Raw genomic sequence first — 17,972 nt, 5'->3', positions numbered from 1 at the left:
TAAGTATCAAAAGTAAATGGAATTGCTCAAATTTACTTAAGTATCATGGTAAAAGTATAAATCATTTCAAATTGCTTATATTAAACCAGACCAATAGTTTTTTTATTTTTTATTAACGGATAGCCAGGGGCACACTCCAACACTCAGACATAATTTAAATACAAAGCATTTGTGTCTAGTGAGTCTGCCAGATCAAATGCAATAGGGATGACCAGGGATGTTCTCTTGATAAGTGTGAGAATTGGACAATTTCCCTGTCAAAATGTAATGAGTACTTTTGGGTGTCAGGGAAAATGTATGGAATAAAAAGTACATTATTTTATTTGGAAATGTATTAAAGTAAAAGTAGCAAAAAATGTGAATAGTAAAGTAATGTACAGATACTGCCCAAATGCCTTCACACCAGTACATTAGCATACTTTATATACTGTTACACACACACTTATCACATAGTATTCCATACATAAATTAAGGCCATGCAACCTGAGTTTAATCCAGAGTGAGGTGCACATGTACAGTACATAAACAGATGCATGCAGTGGACACTTGATACGGTCACATGATATTTTTATGGTATGTCACAAAATCATGTTACGACAACATGTTCATTTTATATATCAATAGTTTGCTGTCTTGCTAAGTGGATGGGTCTCTACAGAAAGTGTAAACGGACAGCCAAATGGTTATTTGCATAGTAGCAATATCAGAAATACATAGTGTCAGTATAAATAAAATAATATACAGTATGTACACGGACAGTAGTGATGGATGAGGTAGTTTTATCTGCATACAATCAGGGGTAAAGTGGCTGAGCAGCAGGATCGAAAAAATAGTAGCAGCAAGGTATGGAGTGTGTGTTAGGAGAGATTCATTTTAATAGAGGCACTGCAGATAGTGCTGATAACTGGTCCTGCCGATCCACGCATGAACAAGGGAATCTATATTTGGAGAGCCTGTTTCTGTTCTGTCCTTGTTTTTGGTGCAGGGCATGTGATGTCCATAGCCTCTTCGTCGCAAAACTCCCTGATCTTCTCAAAAAGATACGTTTGTCTGGCTGTGTCCAGTCCAGGTGGTGCTTGTACAAGCAGACCATATATGGGAGGAAGGATGTCAGCCTTGCGCAACAGCTGAAACCTGGTCCCGACTGAGTCCAAACGCTCCTTGGCGACAACAACATCAGGCTCCAGAGCATCGAAGCTGTAAAACAGGAAATAACTAAAAAAGAAACAATACAACCTTGCACCTCATCAATTCACCTCTTAAGTTTAGATAAGAAGAATAACCTCACTTGAAGTGCTGCTACTGCTTGATCTGTGGCAGCGGCCTGAAGTACGGAGTCAGGTGTTGCCAGCTATAGCTTTCCACCAGCACCGTACCATCCTCCAGTCCAACCAGCTGTGGTATGTGAGATCAATAAAAGTAGTGCCAATCATGTTGGAGGTCAAATTATCAAAATGTGTTCATGCTTTACATACCAACTGGTGTCATCGATTCCTTGTAGAGATGTCACACTGCTGCTTTTGTCACATGGGATGGCAGCAGCTTTCCACCAAAGTCTTTGTGCCTTGGGTGGCGTCCTGGTAATACTATTGCATTATCCTCTGCGTAGTTGTTGAGGAAGTTCACCACTCGCTGCAAGTCCTCATGCTTCAGGTGTAACCTGTGTTGGGCCAGCTCTCTTTTTGATGGAAGGCATTAGACCATTCTCCTTGTATGACTGGTGGAGGAGAGTCAGGCATGTTCTACCGATGCTGAAAGACACTTTCCAGACTCCAATATTTTAGCATTATTATACAATAGATGCAAAATGGCATTATGAGATAACATCACTACACACAGTTCATACACGTAATGTTAGCTAGCTAGCCAGCCATCTAACGTCAGCTGGCTAGCTAACAGCAAGCTTTAACTAGCAATGCAAACCAATTGTGACTTAGCTAGCTAAAATGAACCAAATAGGTTCAATGTTAGCTAGCTAACATTAGGCTATAACTAGCAATGTGAAATGGCATTCTGAGAAAACATCACTAACGTTACACATACTTTATACATGTAAGTTAATCTTTATGTTGCTAGCAAGCCAGCCATCTAACCTCATCTAACGTTAGCTAGCTAACAACAAGCTTTAACTTGGGGTCTTTTGTTTAGACGTCACATTAACGTTAGCTAGCTAAAAAAAAAAAAACTAAAATCCCAATCCATAGTTACATTACTAGCAATACAGACCGATTGCTAGCTAAAATTAACCAAATAGATTAAATGTTAGCTAGCTAACATTAGGCTATAACTAGCAATGCGAAATGGCATACTGAGAAAACATCACTAACGTTACACACACTTCATAAACATAGGTTAATCTACAATGTCGTCTTCAATGAAAATGTTTTTACCAAAATCAGGGATTTCTTCATCGACTGATTCATTTTCAGAGTAAGAGAGAGTCAGCATGGCATGATTGTCCTCCAGAAAGTAGTCATTCACAACTTATTCCCACTTACCTTTGTCGAAAGCCCCTTTTAAATTCAGGGCAACAATGTTATTGAGAGTAGTAGCAACATATTTGTGACAAAATACCTGGTTTTGGTCTCATGTAGCAAAATGTGAAATGGTGTTTTTTACATTGGATAAAAGTAGAGACTCAGAGCTACAAAATGGTATATCATACACTGCATTTGAGAAAATGGAAAATGGAAAAGTAATTCTGGTTTGAAAGTTGATCAACTTGTAAACTCACTTTTGAGAAAATCGCCTTTGAACGTTTTGGTATCGAGTGAAGAGATCTTCTTTGTCTACACCCATTCAGCATTGTTCACACCCTCTTAAGCTTTAGCCCCACCCATCTTGTTTCACTCTCGGAGCGCACACTTGACGCTCTGACCGATGATTTGTTTACCTCTGGATAACATGAAAACAACCTAACCAGTTCTGCTGGCAACAATTTCATTACGCTATTTTGCAGACGTTTACTGACACCGGCCATATTCAACGGGTATTGTATACACATCACGTAATGTTAGCTAACAAGCCAGCCAGCTAACGCTAGCTAGTTAAACAATGAACAAAGCGCCAACAATGCCAACATTAGGCTCTAACTAGAAAGCAAACAGCTCTGGGAAAACAAATAGTAATGTCCGCTAGGGAGCCAGCCAACTAACGTTAGCTAGCTAGCTAACAGTACACTTTAGCTTAAGAGATATACACTTCTGTTCCAAAGTTTGGGGTCACTTAGAAATGTCCATGTTTTTGAAAGAAAATCACCTTTTGTACATTAAAATAACATAAAATTGATCAGATATACAGTGTAGACATTGTAAATGACTATTGTACCTGGAAACGGCATATTTGTTTATGGAATATCTACATAGGCGTACAGAAGCCCATTATCAGCAACCATCACTCTTGTGTTCCAATGGCACGTTGTGTTAGCTAATCCAAGTTTATAATTTTAAAAGGCTAAATGATCATTAGAAAACCCTTTGGCAAATATGTTAGCACAGCTGAAAACTGATGTTCTGATTAAAGAAGCAATACAACTGGCCTTCTTTAAACTAGTTGTATCTGGAGCATCAGCATTTGTGGGTTCGATTACAGGCTCAAAATGGCCAGAAACAATAGAACTTTCCTCTGAAACCCATCAGTCTATTCTTGTTATGAGAAATGAAGGCTATTCCATGTGAGAAATTTGCAAGAAACTGAAGATCTCGTACAACGCAAACAGCCTCTATCCAGAATAGAAAGAGGCGTGGGAAACAGCGGTGCACAACTGACCAAGAGTACATTAGAGTGTCTAGTTTGAGAAACAGACGCCTCACAAGTCCTCAACTGGCAGCTTCATTAAACAGTACCCGCAAAACGCCCGTCTCAATGTCAACAGTGAAGAGGCGACTCCGGGATTCCGACCCCAAACTTTTGAACGGTAGTGTAGCTAGCGAAACAATGAACCTAGCTAGGTAAAAAAAATAAGCTTAAGAACACACAGGTCACAGAACGTTAGCTAACAAGCCAGCCAGCTAACATTAGCTAGTTAAACAACAATTCACAAAGTGCCAGCAATGCCACAGTGCTATGGAGCTAACCAACCAGGTCCAATGTTAGCTAGCTAACATTAGGCTCTAACTAGAAAAGCAAACGGCTCTGGGAAACAAATAATAACGTCAGCTAGGGAGCCTGCCAGCTAACATTAGCTAGCTAACAGTACACTTTAGCTTTGAAATGAATCCACTTTGTCAAAATTGAAACGTGTAATATCTGAAAATGTAGCTAGCTAACGCAAGACTCTCTTACCTGTATACATCATCATGCATGATGGACTCATCTCCCTATCAGGAGTGCCATACTACGGTTGCCTTTAGTTTGAATATGTAATCCGGAACTAATCTCCATCTCTTTAGCTATCATACTCAAATTCCACTGATTTCAAAATTTGGTCCTCCAGAAAGTGGAGAGCAGCACTTTTGCAGCTCCACTACACAATGTTTTTTTTTAAAGCCGCGTTCGACAGGATTACCAACACAGACTGACGAGCTCAAATAGACAGCAGCCTTCAAAATGGCAGACCAATTCGGCATGTCCAGCCCACTCATTATCTCTGCCAATCATGGCTAGTGGGAAGGTTGCCAACTTTTTCTGTGGCTTAACCAACAAGGATCGTAATTATTATCAATTTTATTAGTATTTACAGATGGCATACAAGTTTGTTATTAAGGCACATGAAAGTTCACATGTTCGAGAAGGCATTTCTGCCCCCCAAAAAAACACAAAAATGATTTACGTTCAAACGGCTCTCCTGTGAAGTCGTGAGTTGCGACATACGCCTCATTTCCTAAATCGGGTCACACGTGTTTTCCTCTGATTCAGAGAGGTGTGGGGGCTGCCTTAATCGACGTCCACGTCATCGGCTCCCGGGGAGAGGTTAACTTCCTTGTTCAAGAGCAGAACAGCAGATTTTCCCACATTGCTGGCTCTGCGATTCGAACCATCGACTTTTCGGTTACTCTCTTAACCGCTAGGCTACCTGCCACGGAGCGCAGGATAAGATTTAGCAGATCAAATTTTATTGGTCACGCGCCGAATACAACAGGTTTAGACTTTACAGTGAAATGCTTACTTACGAGCCCATTCCCAACAGTGCAGTGTTAAAAAGTAAGACAAATATTTGCAGATACAGCTACAATGTTGAGTGTTATGAATATAAATGGCCTACAATAGAAATACTGTACATGTGTACATGTAGGCAAACAATGTTTTGTTCTATCCAATTGGAGTAATAAGGACATTCTCACTGTCCTAGGAGGTGTCAGAAAGACCTTTTACAAAACATTCCATTGCATGCCCTAATGAACATGACCGTCGTAAACATGGTGATCTTTTGCATTAGGGTCATGCCGTCTTGGTGGTTTCAGTTAGAATAGTCTCGATTTGTGAATCATGTCTGTTCCATTGTCATCAACATACTGAAAGGTGCCTGCAGAATATCTCGACTAGTAACAGGTATCCCTTAGTGATCACTCTTCCACACAAAGTATTTAGGTATCTACAAGTACCTAGGTGAGGTACAAGCCTTGCATGCATGCTATAATATCTGCATTTGGAGAAATCAACAGGCTGTGCCAGACATTGAGAATTACTTTTCCAGGCGTGTAACAGAGAGCGGAGCTCCGCAGATGGTGAGGAGTGTGAAGAACTCTGGCGTGGGCAGGGGTAGCGAGACTGGGCCACACAACTACCATCATCACCACAAGGTTGGGCAGGAGTGGTCAGCCAGGTACGAAAGCTCCACTCCTACACTAATTAACCTTGATGGAGGGTCTCATAGACTAAACGTAACATAGTAAATGTAAATCCGGGACACTCAAATAAGTATGATATGTTAAATTTGGTATGGTTGCTTAAGGCAAAACTAAAGTCGGGTGGGTGGATGGGTCGACGTATAACATGACGTCTAGCAACCTAAAGGTTGGGAGTTTGAATCTCATCACGGACAACATTAGCATTTTAGCAAATTAGCAACTTTTATAACTACTTACTACTTTTGAACTACTTTGCAACTATACTGATCGAAAACATAAACGCAACATGTAAAGTTTCGGTCCCATGTTTCATGAGGTGAAATGAAAGATTCCATACAGTTCCCATACGCCCAAAAAGCTTATTTATCTCAAAGGTTGTGTACAAATTTATTTACATCCCTGTTAGTGAGCATTTCTGCTTTGCCAAGATAATCCATACACCTGACAGGTCATATCAAGAAGCTGATTAAACAGCATGATCATTACACGGGTGCACCTTTTGCTGGGGACAATAAAAGGCCACTCTAAAATGTTCAGTTGTGTCACACAACACAAAGCCTCAGATGTCTCAAGTTTTGAGGGAGTGTGCAATGCTGACTGAAGGAATGTTCACCAGAGCTGTTGCCAGAGAAATGATTGTTCATTTTTCTACCATAAGCTGCCTCCAACGTTGTGAGGCTGCCTCCAGCTTTTGGAGGCAGCCTCACAACCGCAGACCACATGTAACCACGCCACCCTAGGACCTCCACATCCGGCTTCTTCACCTGCGGGAACCACTGAGACCAGCCTCCCGGACAGCTGATGAAACTGATGAGTATTTCTGTCTGTAATAAAAAAAATAACATTCTGATTGGCTGGGCCTTGCTCCCCAGTGGGTGGGCCTATGCCCTACCAGAGCTGCGCCCCTGCCCAGTTTTTTGCATTCCATAGATTAATGAATTTGAATTTATTTCAAATTACTGATTTCCTTATACAAACTTTAACTCAGTAAGATCGTTGAAATTGTTGCATGTTGCGTTTATTTTTTTGTTCAGTATACTTAGCATGTTAGCTAACTCTTCCCCTAACTCTTTTAACCTTCAGCCTTTAACCTAACTCCTAAACTTAAACATAACCTTAACCCTAACCCCTTGCCTAGCTAACATTAGCCAACTAGCTGACAGTAGCCACCTAGCTAGATTCATAACATATCATACGTTTGTAAATTCTTAACATGTAGTATGTTTTGCAAATTCATAACATATAATACACATTCTAGTTCGTAACATATCATAATAAATGGGTGATGGACATCCACAAATTAATACATACTATACGAAATGTAATATATACTAAATGTGTCTCAGATTTATACACATAACCATCTAAAATGCTCTGAGACCAGGTTGGGATCTTAGACAGTGGAGCCAGTGGTATTGCAGGAGAAGATGGAAAGAGACATGAATGAGAGCGAAAGAAGAAAATAGGAGAGGATGGAAAGGAGGAGGAGAGTAAGGACAAAGAGAGAGAGGAGAAGGGTTTTGTGGGAGTCAAGGGGCCCTCTGTAGTCTGGTGGGTAATGCAGAGCAGATGTGTCCTTATCTGACTTGGGGCTGAGAGCTGTGTGTGTGGTGCAGGGAGTAATCTAAAATGTTATGTTAATGAGCATTTCTCATTTGCTAGGATAATACATCCACCTGACAGGTGTGGCGTATCATAAAGCTGATTAAACAGCATAATAATTACACAGGTCTACCTTGTGCTGGAGGCATTCAAAGGCCACTCTAAAATGTGCAGTTTTGTAACACAACACAATGCCACAGATGTCTGAAGTTTTGAGGGAGCATGCAATTGGCATGCTGACTGCAGGAATGTCCACCAGAGCTACAGTGGGGCAAAAAAGTATTTAGTCAGCCACAAATTGTGCAAGTTCTCCCACTTAAAAAGATGAGAGAGGCCTGTAATTTTCATCATAGGTACACTTCAACCATGACAGACAAAATTAGAAAAAAAATCCAGAAAATCACATTGTAGGATTTTTAATGAATTTATTTGCAAATTACGGTGGAAAATAAGTATTTGGTCACCTACAAACAAGCAAGATTTCTGGCTCTCACAGACCTGTAACTTCTTCTTTAAGAGGCTCCTCTGTTCTCCACTCGTTACCTGTATTAATGGCACCTGTTTGAACTTGTTATCAGTATAAAAGACACCTGTCCACAACCTCAAACAGTCACACTCCAAACTCCACTATGGCCAAGACCAAAGAGCTGTCAAAGGACACCAGAAACAAAATTGTAGACCTGCACCAGGCTGGGAAGAGTGAATCTGCAATAGGTAAGCAGCTTGGTTTGAAGAAATCAACTGTGGGAGCAATTACTAGGAAATGGAAGACATACAAGACCACTGATAATCTCCCTCGATCTGGGGCTCCACGCAAGATCTCACCCCGTGGGGTCAAGCAATGCAGGTGTAGAAGCACGGTGGCTAGGCAAAACTCCATAGGAAGAAACCTAGAGAGGAACCAGGCTATGAGGGGTGGCCAGTCCTCTTCTGGCTGTGCCGGGTGGAGATTATAACAGAACATGGCCAAGATGCTCAAATGTTCATAAATTACCAGCATGGTCAAATAATAGTAACCACAGTGAACAGGTCAGGGTTCCATAGCCGCAGGCAGAACAGTTGAAACTGGAGCAGCAGCACGGCCAGGTGGACTGGGGACAATAAGGAGTCATCATGCCAGGTAGTCCTGAGGCATGGTCCTAGGGCTCAGGTCCTCCGAGAGAGAGAAAGAGCGAATTAGAGAGAGCATACTTAAATTCACACAGGACACCGGATAAGACAGGAGAAATACTCCAAATATAACAGACTGACCCAAGCCCCCCGACACATAAACTACTGCTGCATAAATACTAGAGGCTGAGACAGGAGGGGTCGGGAGTGTTGTTGTTTTCTCTACCATAATGTTGTTTTCTCTACCATAACGTTGTTTAGAGAATTTGGCAGTATGCCCAACCGGCCTCACAACTGCACAACGTGTAATCACTCCAGCCCAGGACCTCAAAATCTGGCTTCTTCACCTGCGGCATCGTCTGAGACTAGCCACCCGAACAGCTAATGAAACTGTGGGTTTGCACAACCGAAGAATTTCTGCACTATATGTATAAGGGCACAAGGCGAGACCCAAATGTAGACACAGGAGGCAGATGGTTGAGCTCCGATATTTATTGTAGGGGTAGGCAAAAGGCAGGCAAAAGGCAGGTCGGTAGGTAGGCAAAAGGCAGGTCGGGTACAGGTGAGAGTTCATAAACCAGGTCCAAAGAGTACCAGGCGATAGACTCGAGGTCAGGGGCAGGCAGTGTGGTCAGGCATGCGGGCTCAGAGTCAGGACAGGCAAGGCTCAAAACCAGGAGGGCGAGAAAAGAGAGACTGGAAAAAGCAGGAGCTGAGACACAAAACCGCTGGTTGACTTGCCAAACAAGACGAACTGGCCCAGAGAGACATGAAACGCAGGGATAAATACACCGGGGATAATAAGCGACACCTGGAGAGGATGGAGACAAGCACAAGGACAGGTAAAACAGATCAGGGCGTGACAATATGTCAGAAACTGTCTCAGGGAAGCTCATCTGCGTGCTCGTCATCCTTACTGGGTCATGACCTGACTGCAGTTCGGCATCGTAACAAACTTCAGTGGGCAAATGCAAGCTGGAGAAGTGTGCTCTTCACGGATGAATCCCGGTTTCAACTGTTTGCTGAGGTCAACGTTGTGAACAGAGTTACCCATGGTGGTGGTGGGGTTATGGCATAGGCATGCATAAGCTATGGACAACAAACACAATTTGCTTTTCATCCATGGCAATTTGAATGCACAGAGATGCGGCGTTGAAATCCTTAGGCCCATTGTCGTGCAATTTATCAGCCGCCATCACATCATGTTTCAGCATGATAATGCATAGCCCAATTTCACAAGGATCTGAACACAATTCCTGGAAGCTGAAAATGTACCAGTTCTTCCATGGCCTGCATACTCACCAGACATGTCACCCATTGAGCATGTTTGGGATGCTCTGGATTGACGAGTACGACAGCGTGTTCCAGTCCCCGGCAAAATGCAGCAACTTCGCACAGCCATTGAAGAGGATGTATATATATTTTTTTTTCACCTTTATTTAACCAGGTAGGCTAGTTGAGAACAAGTTCTCATTTGCAACTGCGACCTGGCCAAGATAAAGCATAGCAGTGTGAACAGACAACAACACAGAGTTACACATGGAGTAAACAATAAACAAGTCAATAACATGGTAGGAAAAAAAAGAGAATCTATATACAATGTGTGCAAAAGGCATGAGGTAGGCAATACATCGAGTAATTACAATTTAGCAGATTAACACTGGAGTGATAAATCATCAGATGATCATGTGCAAGAAGAGATACTGGTGTGCAAAAGAGCAGAAAAGTAAATAAATAAAAGCAGTATGGGGGGTGAGGTAGGTAAATTGGGTGGGTAGATTACAGATGGACTATGTACAGCTGCAGCGATCGGTTAGCTGCTCGGATAGCAGATTTTTAAAGTTGTTGAGGGAGATAAAAGTCTCCAACTTCAGAGATTTTTGCAATTCGTTCCAGTCGCAGGCAGCAGAGAACTGTAAGGAAAGGCGTCCAAATGAGGTTTTGGCTTTAGGGATGATCAGTGAGATACACCTGCTGGAGCGCGTGCTACGGGTGGGTGTAGCCATCGTGACCAGTGAACTGAGATAAGGCGGCACTTTACCTAGCATAGCCTTGTAGATGACCTGGAGCCAGTGGGTCTGACGACGAACATGTAGCGAGGGCCAGCCGACTAGGGCATACAGGTCGCAGTGGTGGGTCGTATAAGGTGCTTTAGTAACAAAACGGATGGCACTGTGATAAACTGCATCCAGTTTGCTGAGTAGAGTATTGGAAGCTATTTTGTAGATGACATCGCCGAAGTCGAGGATCGGTAGGATAGTCAGTTTTACTAGGGTAAGTTTGGCGGCGTGAGTGAAGGAGGCTTTGTTGCGGAATAGAAAGCCGACTCTAGATTTGATTTTGGATTGGAGATGTTTGATATGAGTCTGGAAGGAGAGTTTGCAGTCTAGCCAGACACCTAGGTACTTATAGATGTCCACATATTCTAGGTCGGAACCGTCCAGGGTGGTGATGCTAGTCGGGCGTGCGGGTGCAGGCAGCGAACGGTTGAAAAGCATGCATTTGGTTTTACTAGCGTTTAAGAGCAGTTGGAGGCCACGGAAGGAGTGTTGTATGGCATTGAAGCTCGTTTGGAGGTTAGATAGCACAGTGTCCAAGGAAGGGCCGGAAGTATACAGAATGGTGTCGTCTGCATAGAGGTGGATCAGGGAATCGCCCGCAGCAAGAGCAACATCATTGATGTATACAGAGAAAAGAGTCGGATTGGGACAACATTCCACAGGACACAATCAACAGCCTGATCAACTTTACGTGAACGAGATCTGTCGCGCTGCATGAAGCGAATGGTGGTCACACCAAATACTGACTGGATTTCTGGTCCACGCCCCTACCTTTTTTTAAGGTGTCTGTGACCAACAGATGTAAATCTGTATTCTCAGTCATGTGAAATCTATAGATTAGGGCCTAATGAATTTATTTAATTGAATGACTTCCTTTTATGAACTGTAACAGTAAAATCTTTGAAATTGTTGCATGTTGCATTTATTTTTTGGTTCAGTGTAGTTTGATGCGGGCTTCTTCCACCCCTAGTGAGTTTTCCACGTGGTTTTAAGGGGTCATTGAAGTCCTGAAGTTCCTCTGGTGTGCTGTTCTGACCTGATCTCTGAAGAGGCTCCAATGCCTATATTTAGCTGTGACAGAACAGAGACAGTTCTTGATGAAGGTTGTTGTGATACAAACAGTCCAGAAATATCAGCAGCCAGCCAGTCATGGGGCATCCATCAGAAAGTGGAGCAGTGGGGAGGACTATTGGACCTAATTCACTTTGGGCGAGAGTGATTCAGATTAGCTCGGGATGCTCTTGAGCTTGGAAGCATTCAGGTGAATCAGTACACAGTAGATTAGCGTGAGCTTGACTGGGGACTGAGGTAAACACACACACGGAGATATTAAAAGGTGACTGGACAGGGGAGAAGGAAGGTGACGAGTACAAAAGAATAGGGAGTATAGTAACATGAGTCCTAATTTAAACTGAATGACAACTTTTGGTTCCTTTCTTCATATGACCTCTGACTTTTTGTGAATATGAGCAGAAAATTAAATACATTTATACTATACCCTTGAGTGTAGAAAACGTTAGGAACACCAGTTTTTTCCATCGCATAGGTGTATCCAGTTGAAAGCTATGATCCCTTATTGATGTCACTTGTTTAATCCACTTCGATCAGTGTAGATGTTTAAGCCTTGTGACAATTGCGTTGTGCATGTGTGTTATTCAGAGGGTGAATGGACAAGACAAAATATTGAAGTGCCTTTGAACAAGGTATGGCAGTAGGTGCCAGGCGCAGCAGTTTGAGTGTGTCAAGAACTGCAACGTCGCTGGGGTTTTCTCGCTCAACAGTTCATCCGTGTGTATCAAGAATGGTCCATCACCCTAAGAACATGTATTATTTCTTAGTTTTTTCTCAACCTGATTGGGAAGGCCTGGCTTACCCATGCCTACGCCCCTGGTATACAGTACATGTGTGCATTTGTTAGTTTGTTAGTGTCTGTGTGTGTTAGGTATATGCGCGCCAATGTCTGTCTGAGTTGTGTTTGTTGGTCACATGAGGTCATCCCCACAGCTGTGCCTGATGGATTTTCCTCCCTCTTAAAAGATGAAAATGGAGAGAGAGAAAGAGAGTGCTATGTGCCACAGACAGACTGACTGAACCCAATGACCTGCAGTTGGAATTAGTCAGACAAGGAAACAGACAATCACTAGGATTCCCATGCATGGGACATTGAGTTGGAGTGAAAAAGTGAGTTATGGTTAGGGCCAGGAATTTTTCCTGACCACATGACCTGGCCAGGAAGAACTTCTGGCCCTATTGGTTGCGGTGATTGAGTTAGCGTGTAGGACATTGAGTTCTCGCGTACATCCTTGATGCACATGGTATAGGTGCTGCTTTGGAAAGCATGACTGGGCGGGCGATTGTAAAGAACGCTATTCCACAAACAGAGAAGCTAGTTCCGTCGGTTACAGATGAGACCTGTTGAAACATTGCAAGAGAGCAACTACAGCATTTGACCAAGCAATGAGCATGTTAAACTTCTTTGCTAAACTCGTTAGCTATCCGATGATGTTCTTTGACACTCAACAGAGAAGTCTTTAATTGGGTCTGTTACCACTGGGCTATACCAATTGAATCACTGTACCGAAAAGCAGAGTGAACGTCAGGTCAGAGGTCACCAGGGTCCATACTGATAGACTACTAGCCGAAACTGTTTCAGCTAAACCTCAGCCGTCCACACGGCAAAAACTTGAAAAGAACAGTACAATGAACGGTACATTGACTGTACTAGCCTGGCCCGATACTGTTAGTAATGTAGCCACTCAAGGCACTACTTCAACTGTTGTAATGCCATACATTGTCATGATTGGCATGACCATGAGCAAATGCAGTTGACTAAAGCACAAACAGACTGGACAACCAGGCTAACAGTGAACACAGCATTGGGATGGGATGAATGAATGAATGGATGAATGAACAAATGAACAAACAAACAAACAAACACACAAATAAGTAGAAAACATTTTAAATGTAGCAAGAAATCTTACAGTGAGCAGCAGCAATAGTGTCAAGGCACTCTCCACAAACAGACTCGTGTCACAGGAGTCTCCTCCAACCCCCAAACATCCAACAGTAACATTATGCCACAGTGCGGCGGATGAGTCCCGTGCCGGAGAGGGAAGCCCGCGGATCGTTTTTGCTTTGGCAGCAGCATGGCCAGCAGATTGAGGAGGTCCCCACACCAGCCAGCGCAGGATACATCCTGCCGCCACTCCCGTCCGTCTGTACAGCATTCAGGAAATCCATGAAGCCCAACAAGCCCCTTCCTGCTTACCCCCATATTTCACACACACGTTTATAAATAATCACAGCACTCTCAAATCAATTTCTTGTTCAAACTAGAGCAGGGGTTCCCAAGCTTTTTTGCTCCGTGACCCACCAATTGATGTGTCTTTTGAGTTGCAAACCAAAAGGGTTGAGCGGTAAATGTTTTATTAATAATAACCTCTTCTTTAAAAAAACTTCACTGGATGTAGATTTGAGTATGGCTTCTTATAAGAAATGTACTGTATAATTATGAATTTATTTGTAACAATGCAATGTTTTTTTCTGGATCAAAAGGGGGTGGGCGTGGCACTGGGCGTGGTAGGTGGTCTGCGGGGCTGAATTCTGTCCGGGCCCTGGGCAAGATATTCTGTCCAGGCACATTTCTTGCAATTGTACACATTTTGCCAAGGAGCTGAAAGAAAATGTTGCAGTTTTAAAGGCAATTTTCTGAAATTCAATACATTTTTGCCATAAAGCTGAGAGACAATTTAGCAGTTTTTAAGCAAATTTCCAGCAAATGCACGCATTTTGACGCGGCTAATTCTGTGTTCTATGCTCAAATATTATAACAAAATCAATGGGAGCCTGATTACCATGGCTTTTACTTTGGTGATTGTAAATTCTCAAAGATTATAGGCCACTATTAAAAAATATATTGGTCCATTATCTTTTCTACATACTTTCTATTTAGTTTTAGTCTTTTAAGTTTACACTGAAAGCATTTTTCCATACGGAAAACTTAACAAAAATAAAATAAAAAATTATACACCAAAATATTTATCCCGTGACCGACCTGGACCCCTTCCGTGTCCCACAAGTGGGTCCCGACTTACAGTTTGGGAACCACTGTACTACAGCATATGAGGCTGGATATGACTAAATAATTAATATGCTAAATATTTGCACATAAACCCAGAAATTGTACAGGTTTGAGCTCAAATACCAAATATAATCTTGGAACCCAGATCCAGCTATTCACTAGCTTGCTGGCTAACAGTCTGTCATTCAAGACCATATGATATCACTTCGAGCAGACTACAATATAGTGAGTTTAACTTTCTGTGATCATTTTCTTATCAGTCACTTCATAGTTGCCTCAGATAATGCTGTGTTGTACACTGTTAGAAAAAAACATGCTATCTAGAACCTAAAAGGGTTCTTCAGCCGTTCCCAAGGAGAACCCTTTGAAGGACCTTAATGGGTTCCAGGTAAAATGTATACTGAACAAAAATATAGCGTAACATGCAACAATTTCAAAGATTTAACTGAGTTACAGTTCATATAAGGACATTATCTTCAATTGAAGAAAAAAATCATAAGGCCCTAATCTATGGATTTCACATGACAAAGGGGCTTTATTACAGACAGAAATATCCCTCAGTTTCATCAGGTTGACTGGTCTCAGACGATCCCGCAGGTGAAGAAGCCGGATGTGAAGGTCCTGGGCTGGTGTGGTTACACTTGGTCTGCGGTGGTGAGGCCGGTTGGACCACCTGCCAAATTCTCTAAAACTATTTTGGATGCGGCTTATGGAAGAGAAATTAACATTACATTCTGTGGCAAAAGCTCTGGTGGACATTCCTGCAGTCAGCATGTCAATTGCACACAAAACATGAGACACCTGTGGCATTGTGTTGTGCGACAAAACTGCACATTTTAGGGAGGCCTTTTATTGTCCCCAGCACAAGGTGCACCTGTGTAATGATCATGCTGTTTACTCAGCTTCTTGATATGCCACACCTGTCAGGTGGATGGATTATCTTGGCAAAGGAGAAATGCTCACTAACGGGGATGTAAACAAATTTGTGCACAGAATTTTAAAGAAATAAGCTTTTGTGCATATGGAACATTTTTAGGATCTTTTATTTCAGCTCATGAAACATGGGACCTGTAAAGACATGTTATGTTTATATTTTTGGTCAGTATAGAACCATTCCACAGAGGGTTCTACCTGGAACCCAAAAGGGTTCTCCTATGGGAACAGCTAAAGAACCCCTTTGGAACACTCTTTTCTAAGAGTGTGGTGTTTTATCTGGCTCATCTCAGCTAAATAACACTTCTGGCTTCTGCTTAATGCCGAGAGGGGAGTGACACGTTTCAAGGCTTTGGCCATTTGAGGCACTTTCCTTCTGAAATCTTTATCTTGTCCGCACTCTTTTTCTCTCTTCTCTGTTCTCTGGCTTCCCTCCATCTTCTCCTTTCTCCATCAGGGACAGCCCTGATTCTTGCTGCTTCGACCTCCTTCACCCTTACGGGGCACTCCTGGAACTCATAAACAATTGCAGCACTGTGTATCCACTGACTCTTCAACATCATATTTATTCAGTCTGCACACACTTGCCACGTGGCCAAACAATTAAGACATTGCATAACAGCCCGTTCACAAAAGCTCTCACCGCGTATCTCATATTTCCCAGCTTTACATGTGTCGGGATAAACTCCATCAAATAGCAGTAACACAGATACGCTTCCCTTCTTCCTTCCATACACCACACGGTTCAAGTGACATGCCCTCACTATTCCTGGTATGTGGTGTTTAAGACATGGAGCTTTAACAGGGAAGACATGTTGAGACCTAGGTCTCTTTTTCCCAAATGTGCCATGTATAATACAACATAAATATACACATTATACACGATATATATATATATATATAAACAGTGTATATACACATTAAAATACAAAAAAAGTCATGGTAATGTAACGGTTGCTCTCCTCCTCTTCGTCTGAAGAGAAGGAGTAAGGGTCGGAGGACCAAAACGCAGCGTTGTATGATGACATACTGATTTATTTAAATAAAGACGAAACACGAAGAACACTTGAATTGATTACAAAATAACAAACGACGTAGACTGACCTGAACATAAGAACTTACATAAACACGAAGAACGCATGAAACAGGAACAGACTACCCAAACGAACGAACAAACGAAACAGTCCCGTGTGGTAGACACAGACACAGGAACAATCTCCCACAAACAAACAGTGAGAACAGCCTACCTTAATATGGTTCTCAATCAGAGGAAACGTCAAACACCTGCCTCTAATTGAGAACCATATCAGGCAACACATTTAACCCAACATAGAAACACATAACATAGAATGCCCACCCCAACTCACGCCCTGACGAACTAAACACATACAAAAACAACAGAAAACAGGTCAGGAACGTGACAGGTAAGCACAAATAAAACATCCCAAATTACACAGAAGAACAGTTACTTTCCTCCACAAATAAGTCCCCAATGAATACATTACATTTACCGAACGGGACCAGAACGTCAAGATTACATGTATTTAGAATTTTGCTCCAGCAATACGGTACATTAAAACTAAAAGCAGATTTACCATAGCTCAGTGGAGACCCTAGGAACCTAAAGAGCTAACTGATCCTGTGAACGAACGGGTTAGGCTACGCAGGTGTCAATACTTCAACAGCAAAGTTAGATAAGAAGGAAATTCATGAAGTGGGGCCTTGTAAACAAAAAGGGAGTAATGTAGAGATATACAGGTCTTTAGCGATTTCCAGCCAACCTTTTGATACAGGATGTGGTGATGAATATCAAATAAAATGTTATTTGTCACATGCGCCAAATACAACAGGTCACCTTACAGTGAAATGCTTACTTACAAGCCCTAACCAACAATGTAGTTAAAAAAAAATACAAAATAAATAACCTAAAAAAATGTATTAGGAATAAGAATAAGAAATAAAAGTAACAAATAATTAAAGAGCAGCAGTAAAATAACAATAGCAGGCTATATACAGGGTGCACCGGTACAGAGTCAATGTGCGGGGGCACCGGTTAGCCGAGGTAATTGAGGTAATATGTACATGTAGCTAGAGTTATTAAAGTGACTATGCATAGATAATAACAGAGAATAGCAGCAGTGTAAAAGAGGAGGGGGGGGGGGGGAATGCAAATAGTCTGGTTAGCCATTTGATTAGGTGTTCAGGAGTCTTATGACTTGGAGGTAGAAGCTGTTTAGATGCCTCTTGGACCTAGACTTGGCTCTCCGGTACCGCTTGCCATGCGGTAGCAGAGAGAACAGTGTATGCCTAGGGTGGCTGGAGTCTTTGACAATTTTTAGGGCCTCCCTCTGAGGTCCTGGATGGCAGGAAGCTTGGCCCCATGTACTGGCCCATACG

General features: G+C 42.3%; 1 protein-coding gene and 1 long non-coding RNA gene across 2 annotated transcripts in view; one reads left to right on the top strand and one right to left on the bottom strand.

The window, feature by feature from the left end:
* irs1 (insulin receptor substrate 1) overlaps window positions 1–17,972 on the top strand; it is a 140,036-nt gene that overhangs the window by 58,454 nt on the left and 63,610 nt on the right. The window lies entirely within an intron of this gene.
* On the bottom strand, window positions 551–4,549 carry LOC129832489 (uncharacterized). Its single transcript, XR_008755952.1, has 2 exons — window positions 1,476–4,549; window positions 551–1,395 (listed from the first exon to the last, which is right to left on the bottom strand). It is a non-coding gene; the product is annotated as an uncharacterized LOC129832489 (long non-coding RNA).

Source organism: Salvelinus fontinalis, chromosome 33 (genome assembly GCF_029448725.1).
Source record: "Salvelinus fontinalis isolate EN_2023a chromosome 33, ASM2944872v1, whole genome shotgun sequence".
Taxonomy (NCBI): Eukaryota; Metazoa; Chordata; class Actinopteri; order Salmoniformes; family Salmonidae; genus Salvelinus; species Salvelinus fontinalis.
The sequence above is the reverse complement of the archived record's forward strand: the minus strand, read 5'-3'. Positions and strand labels throughout refer to the sequence as shown.